Raw genomic sequence first — 19,047 nt, 5'->3', positions numbered from 1 at the left:
TATGCTGTTTTTGACTCTTTTTACAGAATCTTGAAAGTGGGACTCTATTTATGGACGCTCGATATTTTGTAACACTGCATTTCCCATTCTTTTTTGTAACAATGACTTCGTTAATGTTTTACAATTTATAAATATTCTGCATATTAATTTTTGTATAACATGCAGTGCGACCGCTACGGACGCAGGTTCTAATCCTGCCTCGGGCATGGATGTGTGTGATGTCCTTAGGTTAGTTAGGTTTAAGTAGTTCTAAGTTCTTGGGGACTGATGACCACAAATGTTGAGTCCCATAGTGCTCAGAGCCATTTGAACCATTTTCATATCCAAGGGCAAGAAGGCCGATTTTTGTTCCATTAGAAGTTCTCTGTAGACGTATGGATGCAAAACTTGTCTTTCTAACTGCAACAGAAACTGCCGCCTGTCCTGATTAGAAGACAGACTTTGTTACAACCATTTAATCACTGCAGCGATAGCAGCAATTTCCACCACATTGTATAATAGTGCAAACATTACACAATATAAGGGCCCACAATTCGATGCACGGTGTCCATACCCTCCTTGTGTTCAGTGTTACGCTGTATTACTTCTGGCCCCTTTGGATTACCAAGTACAGATCTACATGAGGGAAGGGAGGAGACAAGATCAACTACAGATGGTACATGTGACACTAACGATAAGGAATCCAATAATTCAAAACAATGTGGCTGCATCGTCTTAGAAATTTCAGTCTCAACCTAGGTGGTTTTCACTGCCAGCAATAGCCTCATTAATGGAATGCTACCGAAAAAATTTCTGTATGCAATATAATGGCTTATATTGGATCATTTTGTAGTTTCACTTTTTATGATTATGGAACACAAATTTATTTCTGTCTGTTTTTCTGGAAGTTTTCCCTAGTAATTCTGTTCATTCAGTGTGACTGCTTGTCTAGAATCTCAAGCTCACAATACTTTACCATGTACACCAGATTCCGTTTCATGTACTGCCAAAACGGACATCTTGATGCAAACGTATCAAGCAGTTGTGTCAAAGCCTGAGCTGTATACGACAGAAAAACGTGAATTAAACATTTCGGAAGTGTCTCTGAGTGTAGCTAATTCATCATCAGTCCTACGACGTGTCCAAGTTCACTTACTGTTAACTCTAAGGAAACGTGTCATAGCTTGGAATATTTTAGGAACACTGTGAAACTGAAAATATACTTACCATGTTCCTCATTCCACAGTTCACTGATCGCTACGGTTGCAGGTTCGAATCCTGCCTCGGGAATGGATGAGTGTGCTGTCCTTAGGTTAGTTAGGTTTAAGTAGTTCTAAGTTATAGGGGACTGATGACCTCAGAAGTTAAGTCCCATAGTGTTCAGAGCCATTTTGAACAGCTCACTCAATTCCTCCCGCCCAGATCTCTAATCTCCATAAGATGTAAGCAAACGAGTGTAGGCCCCTAATTTTTCTCCACGCAGTTCCATACTTAAGGTGCACTAAATTGTCCAGTACCAGTAATGCTACCATCTGTCAGAAGCTTGAACCGCTGCAGAAAGAGAGTCAGTGGGGATACGGAAGTTACTGACAGTCTTGTGGGGCCATCGTGACTCCAGTATCCTGGCGCTGGGGTATCGTCTCAGTTGTGCGACTGCATTCGCGATTTCCTATCAGGAAGGTCGTAGTTCGTAGTAATAGACGGCAAATCATCGAGTAAAACTGAAGTGCTATCAGCTGTTCCCCATGGAAGCGTCCTGGGACCTCTGCTGTTCCTGATATGTATAAATGACCTGGGTGACAATCTGAACAGGTCTCTTAGGTTGTTCACAAATGATGATGTAATTTACCGTGTAGTAAGGTCATCCGAAGACCAGTATCAGTTGCAAAGCAATTTAGAAAAGATTGCTGTATGGTGTGGCAGGTAGCAGTTGGCGCTAAATAACGAAAAGTGTGAGGTGATCCACATGAGTTCCAAAAGAAATCCGTTGGAATTCGATTACTCGGTAAATAGTACAATTCTCAAGGCTGTCAATATAACTAAGTACCTGGGTGTAAAAATTACGAACAACTTCAGTTAGATAGACCACATATATAATACTGTGGGGAAGGCGAGCCAGAGGTTGCGTTTTATTGGCAGGACACTTAGAAGATGCAACAAGTCCACTAAAGAGACAGCTTCCTACACTCGTTCGTCCACTGTTAGAATATTGCTGCGCGGTGTGGGACCCTTACCAGGTGGGATTGACCGAGGACATCGAAAGGGTGCAAAAAAGGGCAGCTCGTTTTGTATTATCAAGTAATAGGGGAGAGAGTGTGGCAGATGTGATACGCGAGTTGTGATGGAAGTCATTAAAACAAAGACGTTTTTCGTCGCGGCGAAATCTATTTACGAAATTTCAGTCACCAACTTTCTCTTTCGAATGCGAACATATTTTGCTGAGCCCAACATACATAGGTAGGAATGATCATCAAAATAAAATAAGAGAAATCAGAGCTCGAACAGAAAGGTTTAGGTGTTCGTTTTTCCCGCGCGCTGTTCGGGAGTGGAATGGTAGAGAGAGGGTATGATTGTGGTTCGATGAACCCTCTGCCAAGCACTTAAATGTGAATTGCAGAGTAATCATGTAGATGTAGATGTAGATGCCCTAGGTTTCCGTTTTGGCCTCCACGGCGTGAACAGCTCGATCAAGATGGTCATATAGGTTCTTCATCGGGTTTTAATCACGGGAGTTTGGCGGATAGAGGAAGATGGTAAACTCATACTGGTGCTCTTCGAATCACCAACATACACTGCGAGCTGTGTCACGGGATGCATTGTATTGCTGGTAGGTAACAAAGTTCTGCGGAGAAAGAAACTGCATGTAGCGGTGGACATGGTCCCCAAGAAGAGACGTGAGCCGTGGCGGCTTTTGTGGGGGCCCTTGCGATCCTACTGGCGCCACTAGAATCCGAGTTCCACTGGCCGTTTAAGTATTGCTGTGTATTCCACTTACGATCAAACTTCTTTGCTGTTTGACATATGTTGACAGCTTTCTATAGGCAGCTGTTGACACTTTGCTGTGCTGCTGGTCCGAGGAAGGGATGCGTCTTTCTTCCACTTAGGCGGTTTTCCGGTCATCGTACGAGCCTAGGTAATATGGGTCTCCCGTTCCAGCCTCAAGTTCAGGTGTCACCAGATTAGGAACTTATTTGCTCATTGCTTCTATTGTTGTAAGATCCACGTGGGCGTGTGATGAAAGCCTTTGGGGAAACTGAGCACTGAGTATCTTGATTTCTTAAAAAGATAGGGGCTCTATTCTACAATGTTAACAGTGTTTTAATGCCCCAGTAGCTTATTTAAGTGCTTAACTTGATTTATGTACTACGGAATTCAGGCCAATCAATGAAGTACTACTGTTTGCTTCGGTTTCTACACGTGGGTAGCGTCTGGACGTCTTGGCAATATCGTGTTTGTATGAGAGCAGAATAACCAGAGGAGATATATGCATTTTTATGCTTTCTTATTTAACGTTTGTTGAACGTATATTTGAGTTGTGTTGTGGGATTAGTCCATAGATTGGATGCTAGGTAATAAATTAACTGTTCGTAATCGGACCACCATTGAATTGCACAGCTGACATGCTGTTCGATTACCATTTGTAATTTTATGTATATGCGAATATTATTATAGCTTGTGACTTTAATTTACAAGCCATAACTATTTGTTTGTATTTGGTAAGCAGCTTGGTAACTGTTAGTTGGCTTATTACAGTATTGTTATCAAATAAAAATATTTGCTTACGAATGATATATGGCGCATCAAGTTGGGCCCTCATTCCACATTTTTTTCCTAAATGAATACCGATACTTGTCGTGGGTGTCAATTAGTAACCGCCTAGCGTTGTTACCTTCTGTTCGGAAGGCGGTTTTATAGTTGTCTATCCTTTGACGTCATTTGTCGTTCCTTTGAGTTACTGTAGTAGTATATGTGTCACTGCTTGAATTATTAAATTTACAGATTTGTTTCTCTTCAAGAGATCACTACGTATCAACGATTCCATGGGGCTCCACGGGATGATTTCGCAGCTTAATAGGGAGCATTTTCAGTATGGATTAAAAATGTCGTGCCTGCCTTTAGAAGATTGCATCCCAGAATTGGCATCCAGATTGCGCGCGGCGGTGGGCAGTCTACTTTGTCTTTCTTCGGACAACATTGGGAGGTGACTCTCTTTCTATTATCTCAGACGCGTTAGATGATGTAATGTGGCTTTCCTAAAGGGCAGCCAACCCACCTATCTTGTAGGATCTAGGCGCACCCACCACTTCAGGGGAACGTCTTAATGGATTTCCATCATACTGAACTAAAGGATTCCGAGAAGCACGGGGCTAAACAGTTACGTAATCGGGAAAGGGACTTGTAGATTAGGGTGGCATTCCTGAGCTTAGAGAGAGAGGGTGTGTGGTCAGAGCATGAACTTTTAAATCTTATCAGCTCCTCGGCCATAGACGGTCCAGTGACCAAGATCTTGGCAGTTTGCGCTCTGATCAGTTCGCCAAATTGCCCAACCCTGATATGTGCCTCCTTACCGGTATATCTGAGTTGTCTGTTGATGATCTGCATCAAGTGCAGCAAGCGCTGTGGTGCTTATCCGGTTTGAGTCTCGGCCATAGACGGTCCAGTGACCAAGATCTTGGCAGTTTGCGCTCTGATCGGTTCGCCAAATTGCCCAACCCTGATATGTGCCTCCTTACTGGTATATCTGAGTTGTGTGTTGATGATCTGCATCAAGTACAGCAAGCGCTGTGGTGCTTGTCCGGTTTGAGTCTCAAGCTGATGACTTGCGCATACCACACTACATGATCTCTTCGTTGTTTTATCCATTAATAAAAGTACACATTGTATCTTGGTCTCTAAAACCTTGAGACATCAGGATTCCTTAGGAGAGCCCAGGGCTCCAATTATAGATTGAAAATAGTCTGCGCGTATGCGGAATGAGCATGAGTGGAGGTGTTATTGGCGGGTGCATGCATCTTCAGACACGGGCCAGTAGGTTGACCGACTGCGTATGGCTGTGTCAGCACTTGATTTGAGTTTACCGAATCTGACTGTATCTCCAATATTCTAGAATGCGTCATTCCAGAGGATCGGTCTCTCTTTGTGTTTGCCCACCGTCGGTGCAGCGCAGGTCAGAAGGTAGTGTACCATCGACACCTTCCGTTCTGCGGGTTAACAAACCACCGAACATGATTGGTCCGTTCGCAAGCGCTGCTTCCGATGCTCTGCGTGTGACCACCTTGTGCTCGAGTGGCCTGTTGTCAGAAGCCCCAGCCCTGACAGCCGACGCTTAGGGGGTGGGGAATCGGTTCGGCGGGGGTCGAACGTGTCAGAGAAGGTTACCGTTTCGATGTACGCATTTTGTGCCGTGCAAAGATCTTCCCTTCCTTACCTTTGTGCTCTTGTTGGACAGGAAACAAATTGATCGTTATTGAACTCTGGCAGTTTGAGCTGCTTGCTTGATTGCAGATGGTATCTGGAGTTTCGCCACTTGTGTAAATTGCGGCTCGTCTTCCCAGGGATATTGTGTGGCCAGTGGATAAGAGTTAAATATGGTTGGCGACGTGTGCGATAATTTATCCTTTTGTAACTTGTAATGGCTGGTCAGACTTCTCTTACTTATGGATTTGTTGGTCACATTGGCTGCGATTTTATGCAGTGGACTGGCCGGTCTTTGACTTTGCAAGTGGTACCTTGTTCTTTAAATTGTCTCCTGCGGGGAAGATACCTCCCTGCTCTTGTCGCTGTCCGAACCTCATTCATTCTGTAAGCTGCGAAAGCTGGGAGTTGGCAGCTGGTCATCTTCAGCTACAACAGGTGAGACAGTAGTTGGACCTGCTGCGGGAGCTTCCGGATCTCTTGTCAGACAAACTGGGTGTTACTGATTTGATTCAATATATTATTCGTTTAACTGATGATGTTCCAGTTAGGCAGACTTCTTATTGTCTTTCACCGTCTAAAATGAAAACCTTTAGGCAGAAGATTGGTGTTATGTTAGGGGATGGGGTATTAGACCACTCACCTCACCGTATTCTTCACCAATACTCCTTGTCCCTTAAGGTCAGGGACAGTGCTACAGGCCAGCAGTTGGTTACAGGGTTCCAGACAAAGAGGTCATTTTGGTATCAACCCCCTGCGTTATTTTCACAACTTTCGTGGTTTCCTGGGACTAATGATTTCACTGTGCTGGACTAAAACCAAGGCTCTTACCAAATTCCCCTTCACCGAAGAAACTTAGCGTGTCACAGCCTTTTCAACGGACTGGCGTCTGTATGAGTTTATCAGAGTGCCTTTCAGATTGAGAACTGAAGCCGCTGTTCTTCCTTGTTTACTGGATCGTATCTTAGGGGATTTGAAATTTGTGTGTGTTTACAACTACCTTAATGATGTGGTTCTCTATAGCCATTCGTTCCAAGAAGACTCTTCCCCACTTGACCAGATGTTGTCCAGATTTAGTTCTGCTGGGTTAACAGTTGAGTCGTCCTAGATTACCCTCACAAAGTGCCAGATATTGTGTTTGGTTCACCTCATTTCAAGCGATAGCATTAGGGTCTACCAGGAACGAACAACGGACCTGAAGAAATATCCCCCACCTGGGAGTGAAAGGGAGGTGGCCTGGTTTATAGGAATGGTTAATTAGTTTCGTAAATTCGTTCCCAATTTCGCGCAACTTGCTGCTCCTCTTAATAATTTGCGCAGGAAAGAAGAGAGCTTTGTATGTTTTCAGGCTATTAAGACCACTAACGCCTAATTCTCCTTTTCTGACTGCGCCTGATTCCGAAAGGGATTTATTGCCCAGACCAACGTTTCGAACGCTGGCTTCGCCACTGTTCTTCTCCAGGAGGATCTGAGTGAAAGATGTTCTTTAGCTTTTGCCTCGGGGGACTGACGGGCCACGAACTTAGGCATTCGGTGTACGAGTGTGAGGCCTTAGCCGTTCTATTCGCCAATTATATTATCTTAAACACAGAGAATTTGATTTATAAACCGACTATCAGGCGTTGAGTTGGGTTCTAGCTAGATCCACGATTACTGGTAGGACTTCGAGATAGGCTGTCCGCATATCAGCCTTCCGTTTCAAGGTACGTCATATTAAACGCTCCGACAACCAAATAGCAGATGCACTTAGTCGCATGTTTGAAGATGAGGATCTGGGAGCTGACGGTAAAGCTGGGGAGCCTCATGACATTGCATGTGGTGTATTAGCCGAAGTATTGCAAGTGTTTGGCAGCCTTAAGGCCAAGCAGGATCAAGATTCGTTGGTGGGACTGATTAGGAGGCGATTACTGTTCCGAGGGTGTGTCCCGAAGTATTTGTTAAAGGATGGGATTTTGTGTAAACAGGTATGTGAACTTTGTGAGACAAGGATTTGCCTCCCCGTTGAGTTAGTTCACTCCATCTCTCATTATTGCCATAACTCCTTGGTAGGTGGTCATCTAGGCCTTTACAAAACCTTGGCGAAGATACATCCTCACCTCACTTGGTCTTAGTGGTGCAGGGATATATGCCGTTTGTCTAATGATTGTGAGTCTTGTAAGGGAGCTAAACTGAACACTAACTCACCCAGTGGGTTGCTGCAGTCCGAGCGAGAGCAGTATTCTATGCATACTCTTTATCAGTTTCGTAGGACCTCTTCTCCGCACTAAGAGGCGAACCATTCCATAGTGGTTGTTGTCAATATGTTCTCTCGGTTTGCTTGACTACTCCCTAGCTGAGGAGATACCGCTTCCGTTACCATCCGTCACTTAAACATCTTTTCTTGGTGTGGCCTCCCCCAAGGCTCTTGTGAGCAATAACAAAATGGTTCGAATGGCTCTTAGCACCATGGGACTTAACATCTGAGTTCATCAGTTCCCTAGACAGAACTACTTAAACCTAACTAACCTAAGGACATTATACATATCCATGCCCGAGGCAGGATTGGAAACTGTGACCGTAGCAGCCGCGTGGCTCCGGACAGAAGCGCCTAGAACCGCTCGGTCACAGCGGCCGGCTAAGCTATAACGCTCCTGCCTTTGTCTCCAGGCAATTATATAGTTCTGTTTCCACAATGCCATTAGGCATATTACCATCACGCCGTATTATTCTCAGGCGTCCTCTGCGGAAAGGGTCAATCGTAATCTTAATGCAGCCTTAATCATATTCCACTGTAAGTCTCCGTGCGAGTGGGATGGCTCCCTCCACTGGCTCAACCGTGCGTTCAGTTCCACCCAGCATGAGGCATCCAAGGCATTTCCCTCCACTCTTACGTCAGCTTATACCCTTAATTCTCGCCTGTCCAACTTGTGGAGCATTAATGTCTTTTTATTCATATCGATCACTTGGGACTTGTGAAGGAGAATTGGCAGCGAGCTAGACAGAATATTTAACTGGCTCACTATTATCAAGCAAGGCGCTACAGCTGTGGAAGATGACTCATTTGGGGTAAGGTGGGAGATACGGCTTTTGTTTTGATCTTCATTGGGCGATTGCAGTATGTTGCTGGTATTGTTAAGTTGACCACAAACCTTGTGGGCCCGTTTCCTGTCATCAAGGTTTCGAGTCCTGTTAATTTGCTAGTCAAGGAATTAGCCACTGGGAAGACATTTCGAGTTCATTTAGTGAGATAAAGGTTGTTAATTAATATATTTTTCCTTCTTGTTGGGGAAGAGGCCAGTATTATCCGGCGCCTACCTGCAGACATGAAGCTATTGGCATCCATGGTATTTATTTGAAATTATGTGCGAAGACTCTTCAGTAAACACTGTACTTAAACATGATTAATTATGCCCTGGTGTGAGCTGGCCAGGAATCCGGTTCCTTAATGCCCTTGTGTGTCAATCTGGAGGTTTTTGTAAGCTCCAAGCTAGTATTTAGCAATTTTAATCTGGTACTTGAACTCATTGTTTCTTATCATTGAGTATTTTAAACTACTGATTGTAATTTCTGTTTGTTGTAGACCTTATGGCCCTGCCCGAGGAGAGTTTTTGGATTTGATCTTTAACTGCAGTTGTGCGCACTCAGCCTAAAGGTACGCAGTGTGGGTCATGTACGTGTGCGCTTTTGCATTTGCCCACTCCCTTACTCCAAGCTGAGGAGCCCTTCGGGTAATGTGTGTACACTTAACCAGCCATCTGTCATTTGGTGCGTATTCATATTACAGTGTCTATTAGTCCCTAAGAGCGGCCAGCAGAGCTACCCCTTTCCTTATTTAATTTTTATTTAATTATTATGTAATTATTTTCTTGTATATTTCTCTTGTTATTGCTACCAAGGTTAACTAGCAACGTTTGTGAGCGGGACGCTGCCATACTGAAGTTTTAGTAGTTGGTTTCCTTGCAATTAACCTTTAATTGGCCCTTTATGTATTGCTAAGTATGTCAGTTACTATCAAACTAGTTTGCTATTTGCTATACATTGGCAGTTTGGTATCAACAGCGGTTGACGTATTGCCGTCATGCTGGTCCGGGGCAGAGACGCGTTTTCCTGCTCCTTCGGCGGATTTCCCGTCATCGCAGAACCCGTAGATATTGGCGGGTGACACGCACCTCTGCGGGTCTCACGTTCCAGCCTCCTTTGCGGAGGGGCGGAGTGTCGCCGGATTAGAAAGTTATTTACTCACAGTTTCTATTATTGTAAGTTCTTTGTGGGCGAGTGATGGAAGTCTCCGGGCAAACTGATCACTTAGTTTCTTTATTTCTGAAAAATATGGTTTTTATGGCATTATTTCTTTATTGCTTAAAAATAGTTTTTATGGCGTTATTATTTAAACAGTGCTTTATGGGTCCGGGACTTCCTTGAAGTATTTAACTTGATTTATGTGTAACAGACTTCAGCCCAGTCTGTGAAGTACTACTGTTTGCTTCGGTTTTTATATGTGTGTTACGTCTGGCCATTTTGGCCTTATCTGGTGTACATGAGAGCGGACGAACCAGTGGAGATGTATGCATTTTAGTGCTTTTTTGTTTAACATTTATTGAACTCATATGTGAGTCCTGTTGTGGGATTAGGCCATAGTTGTGATGTTAGTCTCATAAACTGTTTCATCGGGCCACCATTGTATTGCACGGTTGACCTGTTCTTGGCGTAACATTTGTAATTCTATTTATAATGCAAATGTCCTTATGCAATGTTACTTTTACTTATAAACCTTAACTATTTGTATGTACAAGGATTGTCCAGAAAGTAAGTTCCGATCGGTCGCGAAATGGAAACCACTGCGAAAATCCGGCAAAGCTTTGCCCAGATGAGTTTGGCAGCGTCTTTAGTATGCCCGTCGATCGTGTCACGTCGCTCTTTCCAGTTTTGAGTGAACAGTGAGCACGTAAAGATGCGCAGGGAATAGCGTCTCCCGCGAAGTGTGGGGGCCTGGTTAAAGATTTCGCCTGTGTCATGCTGCCCACATAACACAACTGTTGGGCAGTTCCTTCTTAATGCCAATTCTCGACTGCACACTGCAGTGGCAATGAAGCCGCTCCTGCAGCGTTTCCGATGAGAAGTGTTTGATCACCCACAATACAGTCCGTAATTGGCTCCCCCTGAGTCTCATCTCTGCTCACAAGAACCGCTCGCTATGAGGAGCAACGAGCTGCAGACCAGTGCAGATAACTGGCCGAAAGCACAGGCGGCTGCTTTCTATGACGAGGATAGTAGAAAGTTGATACAACACTACAGCAACAATCGAAGTGGAAACGGCGACTATGTAGACAAGTAGACGGAAGGTGTACCTAACTGTTGCAAATAAAACATTTCTAGTTTTCCCTCTGGTTTCCATTTCACGACCAATCTGAACTTACTTCCTGGACAACCCTCGTATTTGGTAAGAATCTTGGTAACTGTTACTTGGCTTATGACGGAATTGTTATTAAATAAAAATATTTGCTTAGGAATGATAAATGATGCATCCAGTTGTGCCATACTTACAAGGGTTTTCTTAAAATTAATGGGTTCATTTGGGTAGCCGCAGAGCGTGGTAGTCATGGGTGTCAAATCACTGCCGCAGAGCGTGGTTACCTTCCGTTAGGCAAACGGTTTCTGATTTGTCTGTCTTTTCACGTCATTTGCGTTCCTTTAAGTTATTGTACTAATACATTTGTCATTTCACGAGTTATATTAATACCTTTGGTCCTTTTCAAGAGGTCACTACTTATCAATAAATCCATGTCGTGCCCCGGGATGACTTCGCATCTTAAAAGGGAGTATTTACAGTATCGATTAAAAGTTGCGTGGCCTGTCGATAGAGGATAACGTCACAGAACTGCCAACAAGGTTCCGAGCAGCGGTGAACATTACGCTTTTTCTTCGGACGACATTAGGGAGGTAGATGCCGCTCTTCCTATTATCTCAGACGTGTTAGATGATGTGGAATGTAATGTGCCTTTCATAGAGGGTAACCAACCCACCTACGAGCAATCTTGTAGGACGCAGGCGCTTAATAGATTTCATTCATACCAAATTTAAAGATTCCGAGACACATGGGGTTACACAGTTACTTAACGGGATAAGGGCCTAGCTGGTTAGGGCGGTATTACTGAATTCAGAAAGCGAGGGTGCGGGGTTAGAGCAAGAAGCCTTAACTCGTAATCAGCTCGATGATAATAGGCGATCTGGTGCCTGAGACTGTGATAGTTGGTCCTCTGAACAGTTGGCCCAATAACCCAACCGTATTATGTGCCTCCTTAGCGGTAAATTTGATTTGCCTACTGATGATTCGCATCAAGTGCTGCAAGTGGTGCCGCTGCTAGTCTGGTCTGAGTCTCATGCTGATACCACAACACGTGATCCTTTCGTTGCTTTAGAAATTACGAAAGGGACGCTGTCTATCTTGGCCTCTGAATCCTTGGGACATGAGGATTCCATACGACAGCTCAGAGCTCGAATTGCAGATATCACATTATGTTGCGTACGCGCCATGATCTTGAGCAGAGCTATTATTGGCGGGTGCAGGCATCTTCCGAGACCTTGAGCCAATACTTTTGTAAGCGTGGAATTGATCTGAGATTCTGTTACTATGCAAATGGATTAACCTGAGATGTACCCTTTACCCTGTGGCTTCTGCAAGATGCAATTTCCACCCCCTACATAAGTCAGAGAGACGCTCTTAACGTTCTAAAGAGAAATGCCTGAAAAACTTTCAGCAATAAATAACTTCTGGAGTCGTGCACTGTAAGGCAATGACACAAAAATTGACAAAATTTCTTACGTAACTAGTGGGATACTTCGGTACTGGAGTAGCGCTAGTTAGTGTAAGAAAAAAATGAAACTAACGAAAGTTATTATTTATTTTGCAAAAATTCTGAGACATCACTATGGCACTTTTAGTAATGAATTGAACGAGTTATATCCTGGTTCTTTTCGGCATGTGAAGCTGGGATACTTCGGTACTGGAGTAGCGCTAGTTAGTGTAAGAAAAACATGAAACTAACGAAAGTTATTATTTATTTTGCAAAAATACTGAGACATCACAATGGCACTTTTAGTTATGAATTGAACGAGTTATATCCTGGTTCTTTTAGGCATGTGAAGTTACCTCTCAAGGATAGGATTCGCTAATGAAATGTCTATACAAAGTTTAAGATTGTTGTTGACTTGGCACAATGGCTGAGAGGCGAGTCTACTGAACATATCCTTTAGAATGTTGCTAGGTACAGTTGAGGCTGTCATGTGTGAAATGCAGTGAAGTGTACTGTTGTGGAGGAAATATGGGCCTCACAATAGCTGTAGCGCACAATACCGTAAGCTGCGATGACTGCTGTCTGCGCCGCTTGCTGCTGACAAATAAGATAACTCTCATTCAATCTGGATTGACCTTCTCCAATCAAACTCTCCCTATGCCTTGATGAAGTGAAGGATTCCAATTCGCCCCTAGTCGAACTATTGGCGTGGTACACCGGTCAGGTAACCAGTCCACCGTGATGCCACTCAAAAATTCGCTCGCAGGCGTTTAACTATAACTCTGTCTATTCACACCACACAATAAGTGTGTTGGCCAACACATTGAACAACGCTTAACCACAAGGATTCAATATAGAGAGTCGCACTTCGATTCGCTTTCGACAGAGGTGCTCTCCCAGTGAAGTACTGAGGAGAGACTTGTTCCTCGCTCCAAGAGCGACAATGGAACGACCCCTCTTCACGCCAGACGTGAAGGGGTATATCTTTCGGTCTCTTCCATTATTTGTTCATTATTTGTCAGAAATATCGTCTGCCAATCAGCATTGCTCTTCTAAAATGGGAGAGTGGCGTTTCGTTTAAGGCGAACAATCCAGAAATCTGTAGTATCAGTGTTTGGCGTCTGTTGTCTCCGGGTGAAAATCTCTGAAACTGCGTGCTATGTGTAAAGAATGCGTAGGCTTGCCACTCCCACACAGTGTAGCGGGATTTGCTTTTAAGCCAAACACGGGGTCATTCCTCCTTTCCCTCAGGCGAACGCTGTCTGCTCCACGGGCGGCCACTGACTGACGTAGATGGGTTGGGACTGGCCTCCTGGTGAGCGATAGCCTCTCTCGAAGTAAAAGCTCCTGTGACCATCGTGTCTGGAAAGTATGTGTGTACGCCAGCCTTGAGTATTTCAGCCACGGTGCACACTTGCGATTTATTAGTTATTTGCATATCGTTTACATGGATTCATGCAACATGGACTTCATCTTATCGAGTTGGGGTTCAAATTAAGCGTCTTGATGTGCGGAATATAATTGTGAGGGCGGAATATGTCGGGCGCTGATAACCTCGCTGTTGTACGCCCTAAAACACTACTAATCATCATCGCGGAATATGTAAGCAATGAAGGTCAGGAGACCACGACATCTTACATACCTCCCTCCTTCTGACAAAATTTTTGTCTTGGGTTTGTCAATGCCGAGGAAAACATTGACAAAGTCAGGCAAGAATTGTTCTTTTAGATTTTCCAGTACACTTTTCTCAGCCATTCTTAACTATTTTTTATGTAATGATTTCTTTATAGCTATTGTTTCTACTTTTTAATTCTGAAATTTATGTTTTGTTGTTAGGCAAACATAGACTTTACAAAAGTTGTTATTCTTTGTCATTGCTAGTATGTGTCTCTGTTTTTCTTTTCCATTTCCAAAAATTGTTTTTACAATATTAATTTTTCTAAACTCGTAAGTATACAGTGTATCATGTATTAGTATCTTTTCTTTAGTTAAGCTTGCGTAAATGTTCGCAAAAGATCTGTTGTATTACTTTGCTTTATTTATTTAGGCATTATATTTTTCTTTATGTGTCACTGTTTCATTTATTTTTTATTTTTTGTAAGAATGAAGGAGTGTTTCCTCTTAATTCTATCCTTGGTTTAAATATTATTACCCCAAAAAGGTGTTTTTGAATGTTACTTAAACAAGAAAAATCCCGCACATATCCTTTTCTAATTTTACATATCAATGAAATAAATAGGCTTTCCACTAGTTTATGAGATTATATAACTATACTAATTACGTTTCTTTACAAAAGGTTTAAGGTATCTATAAATTGTGGACTTAACATACATAATAAAAATAATTACTTTTAAAAGAAAGGAAAAAGTTACTTATACAAATGTATCATTTCCTTAGCTTTACATTTGTATTATGTCAGTCTTCTCCTGTTTTTGCTGCGGCAGTTTTTGTGCTCGACGATCCCCAATCAAGTACTGGAAGGCGTCGACTCATTTGTATGGGTGTCAGAAATCATAAGAGAAGCAATCTAGCATGCGATGCCGGATCTTACTTGTTGACATTGTCATCATGGAGTGGTAGTTTTAGCCGATGATGATGACTTTGGTTTACTGCATTAACAGTGATGTCTTGGTACTCCTTTGCTGTCACATCTGGGACGGTGTGGCGGTTCGATGATTGTAGTTGACTACCAACGATCATCAACCAATATTGTGCTTTGACGTCTTGGTACTTCACACCTGGATCGGTATGTCAATTTGATGATGTGGTAGGGAGAATACCGTTTATTTTGCTGAATCTATTTCTAGATAATGTTGGCTGGTGCTACTTAACAGTCCGTTTGCCGTTCGCTTTCATTTGTTTGACGATTCAAGTTTTATTTTTGGGGAGATGGTTGTGGTAGTTGCCATGCCTCAAAGTTCATGGAAAAACGTTTGTAGCAATTTGCTTTGTACGATAGGAGAGAAAGGTATCTAGCTGTCTTCTGCCCTTCATCATCTTGCATCTTCTGTTCTTCTCTTCTTTCTTGCATTCTTCTGTTCTGGGGCTAGGAATATGTGAATTTTAGTGTAGGAGTGATATAGGATTTGTGGGATCTGACTGCCTTTCCAGCTGTTACTTGATGAGTTTGTAGATCTTAGTAATTTTTTGTACCTTTATTGTCGTCTCGCCAAATAATGATTGTTGCAACCTGCATTTCCTGTGTGGCGTTGGTCTTCATGTTGTTGTTATTGCCCTAAGTGCTTTCTCAACACGTCTGCACCCTCTCCGTCGCTATCTCGAAGCATCTGGTGTTAAGGGGCTGGTGATTGGTGTTGGTGGCGATGTCCCTCTGATGCATAGAAATATTTACAATTTTTGTTTTACATATATTTGTTATTTACAAAAAACACTGATTTTATATAATGCAAAAATTTTCTGATAGTGGCAATAATTATTGTATAAATATGATTTCTTTTCTTTTTTCTAATTATGTCCTAGCACTTCTTCATTCTTTTAATTGTTGTGTACCATTTATTGTTTTGGTGCATGTTGTAGTGTACTAGATACTACAAGAGATTGTTAGTGTGAATTGTGTCTCTTTTTCCTTTAATTAATGTGTTATTTTGTTGATCTATTAATATAACTTTTATTTTGTGGTTAGTATAAGACGGAGGGGGGGGCGTTAATTTGCCTAACCTCTTCCGCATTTTTAAATTCAATCTTTACGTTTTGCAGTATTTGGTGGCCTAACTTCTACATCTGGTTTCTCTTTGCTGGGTTGTTCTTGTCTCTGTGGACCATAATTTCCTCGGTATTTATTCGCTCCCTGGTCTCACCAGGTGCTGTTTCTAACATCGTGACCTCTTTCAAAGTACCCTTGACCGTTGGCATTTTGATTCCTAAACCCATATCCGCCACTGTTTGAGTGTCCATTACAATTCCTATTTTGGTACCAAAGATTCTGGTTATCGTTTCTATGCCAATTATCTCCAGTGTGCCACTGTCCTTGTCTGTTAAATTGACTGAAATTATCGGTGTTAGGATTGCGATTATTATTATTGGAATATTCGTTCCTAGTCGTCTCCTTTTGCTATTCCCTTTCCTTTCTTTCTTCTTTCACCTCGTCTTCTTCAAACATAAATTCAAGTTCCCTTAGAACTTCTTTGAATTCTTCAGTATTTTCATTTTTTCCTACTATCGCCTGTTGATACTTTGCCGGTAATTTCTTTCTACACAGACGTATCAGCTCTCCGTTACTGTATGGTTTGTCTAGGCATTGATTCTTTTTGTCCATTGTATCAAAGAATTTTACCACGCTTTTCTCTCATGAGTTTTCGTATGGTGTCATCTAAAGTAACTCGTATTTAATTTTGTTTTGCGCCTTCTTAGACCAATATCTTTCGAGAAATGCTGTTCTGAACTGTAGGTAAGACGTACAGGTAGCCGCGATCTTTTGCATCACTTTTGCTACTGTCCCTTACATGTGTGCACAAATGAAGTCAAGTTTGTGAGCTACGCTCCAGTGGTTTGGTAAGCCTACTTGAAACTTGTCAATGAATGTGCGTGCATGCAAGCTACCGCCTTCTTCCTTGAAATGTTGAAATTTTCTAACAGTAAGGAAGTGGTCTGTTTCATATCTATTCATAAATCCGGTTTGTGGCTGATTCATGGACTCAAATAATCTGCCACTGCTTGTGTCGTCGTGTTTATTCTCTTGTAATCTTTTGCCTGTCTGCCTATTTTCAATTTCCTGACTCATATCCGTGTCATACCGTGTCATTGGTGAACAAAAGTGATGTTCATGTGTTTCTACTCTCGTCGTTCGTGGTATAGTACCTGTGCTGCTATTATGTTGCGTCATTGGATTTACTGGTTAAGTTGCCTGTCTTTCGATTGGTATCGGCTGAATGTATGTGTTCCGTTTTTCTAGGTACTGTGCCTGGTCCTGTGGAATGTCATGTATTGCTTTAATCGGGGTTTTCTGTTTCGATTTCAACGCGAGTGTTACGTCTAGCCTTGGTTCTACTTGAACTTTCTTAGATGGCGCGTGTTCGTGTACTGAATTAATGGCAGACGCGTCAGTTGTTTCACTACAGGTGTAATCGGTCGCGATCTTTTCTTCGATAGTTTGTATCAACTCTGTTCGAAGCTTTTCAAACTGATCTTTGTTTTTAAGTTCTATTTTATTGATCTGCTGATCATATTTTTTCAGTGCATCCTTTGCGACCTTGCTTTCAATTGCTTGTCCTTTCGAAATTTGTATTGCTGTTCGAGTGGCTTTTTTCGTAAAACGTTCCACCTTTTTTTCAACGTTTACGATGTCCAATTGGACCTTGTCCACGTCAGTGCGTAATAGCTGCTGACCTTGTGTTGTACCTGAATTCGTTCTCTAGATTATTTCGAGTCGTTTTTTATCTGAGTGTTCTGACTATCAGTTCTGGCGATCCCTTCTTCCATCTGGATTTTAACCTGTTGGATCTGTGTCTTAATCTCTTGTCTCAAGTTCTGATTATCCTGTTGGATCTGTGTCTTAATAGTCTGATTCCGTTTCGTAATACTAGCGTTAATTTTTTTTAACATCTCCATCATCGCGTCCTGTCCTGTAACACTACCTTCTGCTGAACTATGTATTCTCGATCTATTGTTTTCCACTGGGTCAGTTAGGTCGTTTACTGGGCTATGCTGTGGCGTTTCTAAGTTTGATAACTGCAATATTAGGATTAGTTGCGTTTGTCATTCAACCATTACGTGGCGCAAACAACTCCGCATTCTGCCCTGTCTGTTGTGTATGTCTTGTGTTGGCAGGTACAATTGCGTCTGTTACGGAACCTTTTCGTGGCGCTCGCAACTCCGCAAAATTCTGTGTCTGCTGTTGGGGAATATTTAGAATATGTACGATAGTTTCGACGTATTCTAAATGTTCTCCCTCTTCCTTACCGTCTACAACTCTTTGAGCGTTACCTAACTGCCGGTTCATTGACTGTATAGACGCGTATTCTGACCCTGAATATGCGGCAAACAAACGCGTTTCCTGTGCTCGTTTCGCTTCTAATCTTTGCAATTTCCTACGTGGGCTGTCTATTTCTCGCTCAGAATGTGCCCTACCTGGAATTTCATATTCTGGAAATCCGATGTTCTCATCCCTTCGATTCCCGTCTGTCTGATCTGTCTCAATTTTATCCCAGTCTAACTGAGCCTGCTGATTCTGCAGCTCCCCGACTGTCCTATTCTCTGATTCACCGTATGTCCTATTTTCGGGTTCACCTTCTGTCCTATTCTCAATAAGCTCGTTTACTTCCTGTCAATCTGGTTGATTCTCCCCCATCTTGTCTACTTGCTGTCTATCACGTAACCTTTTGGCTTGTGCTCTCATTAACATGGAAATTCTTTCAACACACCACAACCGTATCTACAAAACTGTATGGCCACTTACCAGTTGGTTGAACCAACAACAACAACAACAACAATGTCGTGACTTCTCGACTAATGTTCTGTCTGTTCTGCTACAGTCTCCAATCTCTACATGTGCGCTTGCAAATGGTGAAACATGTTATTTCTTAATTCTAAAATATATGATGCTGCGTCACACTGCGTCTCTGCGTCACTCTGCGTCTGATCCTGTTATCTGAAAATTCTACGCCCTAACAGCTATACAAAAATCGGAAAAGAATGCAAAATTTTCCAACACAATAACACACGGTCTTTTCTCTACAATTCTGCTTTCTACACTACCTGTATCTATTCTGATCCCAATATTTGCAAATAGCTATTTAATAGTTGAAAGAAAGTTCTTCAACGTGCTACTGCTGCGACCTGTTCCTATCCTGGTAGCCTACAAATTTTACCTATCCTGGCAGGATCGCCATTTTCTGTGAGCGTGGGGTGGGGGTGATCTGAG

This window comes from Schistocerca cancellata, chromosome 6 (genome assembly GCF_023864275.1).
Source record: "Schistocerca cancellata isolate TAMUIC-IGC-003103 chromosome 6, iqSchCanc2.1, whole genome shotgun sequence".
NCBI lineage: Eukaryota > Metazoa > Arthropoda > Insecta > Orthoptera > Acrididae > Schistocerca > Schistocerca cancellata.
The sequence above is the reverse complement of the archived record's forward strand: the minus strand, read 5'-3'. Positions refer to the sequence as shown.